Source organism: Egretta garzetta, unplaced genomic scaffold (genome assembly GCF_000687185.1).
Source record: "Egretta garzetta isolate BGI_Z169 unplaced genomic scaffold, ASM68718v1 scaffold112, whole genome shotgun sequence".
NCBI classification, from domain to species: domain Eukaryota; kingdom Metazoa; phylum Chordata; class Aves; order Pelecaniformes; family Ardeidae; genus Egretta; species Egretta garzetta.
The window spans coordinates 355,521-359,875 of NW_009258884.1; positions in this window are offsets into that span (position 1 = coordinate 355,521).

Here is a 4,355-nt window from a genome sequence, read left to right on the forward strand (position 1 = left end):
AGGGCAGGGCGGGCGCCGCGCTCCCCATGCGTCTCCATCTCATCAGCTCCCGTCCTGCGCCCGTGTAATCCTCCTGGAATCCTCTTCTGAAAAGACTGATTAATGCATGCTTGGAGAGGAGCGGGCCTTCCCCCACCGGCTCCCAACGCACCACAGGACCAAAATTCAGAGGACGGGTCCTGAATTTTAATACGCCCCAGATTTACGCCCCACCACCACGGGCACTGGAGGCTCCCGCCCGCCCCAGCCCAGCCGCGGTCGGCACAAGCGGCGGTGACAGCAGGGATTACTGCTCCCATCGCCGCGCAGCTGCGGGTGCCGCGATTAAACATCTGTGCCAACGCCAACGCCACCGGCCACGTCAGGCTCAGCGCTGCTCACATCTACGCCGGTGCTAATCCCCGGTTAAGCTGGGCAGAGCTGCAGCTGAGCTGCACGAGCCTAACGGGGAGAAAAGCCTGGCTGGAGGAGCGACACCGCGGGGCCTCGGCTCCCACAGCACCCTGGTCCCACCCTATAGAATCACAGGATCGCTTTGGTTGGAAAAGCCCTTTAAGATCATCAAGTCCAACCTTTAACCTAACCCTGCCCTCCCACCACTAAACCCTGGCCCTAAGCACCTCATCTCTCCTTCTTTTAAATCCCTCCAGGGATGAGGACTCAACCACCTCCCTGGGCAGCCCATTCCAGAGCCCGACAACCTTTTCCGTGAAGAAGTTTTTCCTAATGTCCAACCTAAACCTGCCCTGGCGCAACTTCAAACCATTCCCCCCGGTCCTATCGTCCGTATAGAACCAGGGTGGGTGCAAACCCACCCAGGACCAACCAAGGCAAAAATAATGATGTTGTCAGCCAGAAAATTACCGTTAACACTTCCCGCACGGACACTGGCAGGAGCGAGGGCTGAAGCTCAACTTTAGCACAGCCACTACGTTCGGCGGAGCTTAAACTATTAACAAGCCCCAGGAAAACCACCATCGTATTTACTCCCCAACACGGCGTTGGCTGTGTCCGGACCTACCTGCCCTGGGACGCTCTCCACAAGCCCAAAACACAGACCAGAGAACCCCTCCGTGCCCAGTCGCTGCTCCCATACCGCCTTTCCACCTCCGCAGGGCAGCAGCTGCCAGGTTCTACATGGGGAAACTGAGGCACGGGTCAGCTACCTGATCCGCCATGTTACACAGCAAGGCAGAGGCAGACTAAACACCCCATCACATCTCCAAAATCCCAGGAAAGGCTCAGTTATTACTTATTTTTAGGGCTAGAAGCGCAACGTACCCCCGCATTGCCGCTCTACTGAAAAGAGAAGCGGAGAAGAGGGGGCTGCTGCGTTAAGACATTTTTAAAGCACATTTTGGGGGGAAGGAGGATGAATCCACCCCCATTTAAAAATCACTCCTTCCCCCATGCGCCTCCTGAGCTTCAAGGCTGAGGAAAACCATTGGGACAGCGGTGAGTTTGTTCCCACTACTCAGGACAGCAATTACGGAATCTCTTTCCATTTAATCAGGAGAGGATCTGGTCAGGGACAAGCGGCAATAAAAGCACCTCGGAGACCTTGAGTACCCCCCATCCCCGAGGCAAGGCCTTCGCCAAACATAAAACAAGCCCTTCCAGAGGCCAAGGAGGATCTGAAGGTCGTTCATTTACATGGAGACCCATGCCTTGGGATTATCCTGCCTGGAGCTGCTCCTCCTGCCTTAAAAAAACCAAAAATTCACCGGGGTGCCGTGCAACCCAGCAGCTCCACGTGCCGGGAGAGCAATGAGACAGAGGAGAGAGGGAGCGACGAGGTCCAACATGAACGCTTGGGGACGGTGGCTCATCCGCCTACAGCGCAGGGAGGATGGGAGCCGGGCACCGAAATTTGCACATCTCACGTCCAGCCACGAGCTCATCGCTGTAAGTCACAAGATTAAGAAAGTGCGGGCACAGAGGCAAACCTTTCGGGAACACCCCGTGAAACCCAGCCCCAGCTGGAGGGCGGATGGACAGACCCCACCGCGGACACCCGGCACCGCAGGGAGATCCACAGCTCGACCACACAGCCAGGCACCCACAGGGGGAGGCCAAAATTTGAACCAGTTGACCTCCACGCCATCACCATGATTTGCACACAACATAATTAAATTCCACATTCAGGCACTATGAAACAACTCGGCTGTTAATTAACCGCCCCGGAGGACTGAGGGGATCCAGAGCCTCCCTTGCACCTTGCGGCCCGGGCAGCGATCGGTGGAAGGGATCAGCCGGCCCGCAGACACCACTCGGGATGCTCAGCTCCCGGGAGGAAGGCTCGGCTCCTTCTTCCTCCTCCCACTCAGGATGCTCAGCTCCTGGGAGGAAGGCTCGGCTCCTTCTTCCTCTTCCCACTCGGGATGCTCAGCTCCTGGGAGGAAGGCTCAGCTCCTTCTTCCTCCTCCCACAGCACCACCACCACTGCGGTGCTGCTTGGTGAAGAGAGCACCAGCCTCTTCAGAGATTGGACTGCTTGCACGCAATCGATAGCTCAGCTTATCAAAGGGTATTTCTTGAGCAAGATCTAACCTTGACAACGCAGTCCCCGGTTATAAATGTTACCTTTGATCAATACCTGTCACAAATGCATTAGAATTAATCGGCTAAACCGTGTATTTTAAACCACATTTATTGCTTCCTGCACAGCTCGCTCTCCACACTCCAACAAAGAACATGAAATATTTTATTTTTTATTTTTTTTTAGAACACGACATCCATGATTAAATCTCTCCAATGCCTTGAAGCAGGCCAGCGCCCGAGGGCCCCCACCTCCCCCTGGACGCCGACAAAGCCTCGCCGCTCTGGGAGGGCAGTGGGTTCCCCCCCTCTCCCAAGGAGTCTTTTCTAAGTGATGAATTAACACCACTTGGAAGGCGTTGGAGAAAAATACAATTAAAAAAAGAAAATTTAAAAAAGAAAATAAAAATCACAAAATAAGTGACCGCTGCCCCTGGCCACCCTACAGCAAGGTATCAGAGGGGTGAGCGAGCATTTCTAGCAAAACCGAGCGCAGCAGCATCAGGCGCTGCCGGCCGGGAAGCAGGCGAGACCGCACCGACCCGGGCTTCTCCCATCGGCGATGGCCCCACCACGCAACCGCAACGCGCGCACGGATCCAGTGCTCCGACACCGGGGCTGGAGGGAGAACTCCTGCCAGCACTTTTGCCATTCTTTACAAATAGAAAAATAAATATAAATATACATGAAATCAAATCTTATTATAAAAAAAAAGAGAGTCCAATACCAAGCATCAACTGCAAACTCTTTGGAAAGAGCTCCCTGTCCTGTACCTTTGGGTGCTCCAAAAGAAAAGCGCCGGGGCACCTCGATGCCATCACCCTGCCTCTGAGCCAGACCCCACATTTACCACAAACCCTCCCAAGTCTTCCCCACCCCAGGGAAGATCACTGCAAAATAAAACTTATTTATCATGATGAGTAAGAGACCAGAGAGTGGTTGCCCAGCCGGGAGGGGGGAAAACATTCAGACCCATGCATGGGGAAACTCTCTCCCTTTTTTGTGCTGCTGCATGAAGTCAGACACTAAATACAAATTTCTGGAAAGCATCAGGAAGAGGGAAGTTGAAGAGCCGTGTAGCGAAGCCATCAAAAGCGACGCTGCCTTTTGGCTGCGGGACAGGCGACTGCGGCTTCGCGTGCTGTCGCGTACCAGCTCAGCTGCGGCAGCCCCAGCACGTCGTCTCGCACGCCAGAGACCCCAGTGGTCAGCAAGGGGGGTCCCCATGAAGGTGAGCAGCTAACAGGGAGCAGTTTCCACCAAAGCTTGGTCTCACAGGCTGCTAAAAACTCTTGGCTAATTCATTATAGCCCTGATGCTCACTCCTGGCCTGGAACGCGCGCGTAGGTACCTGCCGAGCAGAACGGGCTCGGCGACAGCGCGTGCCAAAAAGCCCACAACAGCGGTTAGTACCGCCAGGCTTCTCATTTAAAACAAGCTTTCAACCCAAATTACCTCCCGGCACGCAAAAGTGAAATAAAGCCATTTTAATTCTATTTTATTCCTCGATGTCTGACCATTACAGTTACTGTCGGATGACCCTCACGAAGAGTCTCCGCTCACCACGGCGGCACGAGCGGGGAACACGAGGCCGCCTGCGAGCGAGGGTTGCGGGAGGGCCCACGCCGTGGCTCAAAGGGTCACAGGAAGAGACCTGGCCACCAGAGCCTGCGCTTGCCATGCCTACACGTGCAAAGATGTGGCACCTGGGTCGGGGTAACCCCCGGTATCAGTACAGGCTGGGGGAAGAAAGGATCAAGAGCAGCCCTGCCCAGAGGGACTTGGGGGTGCTGGTGGATGAAAAGCTGGCCATGAGC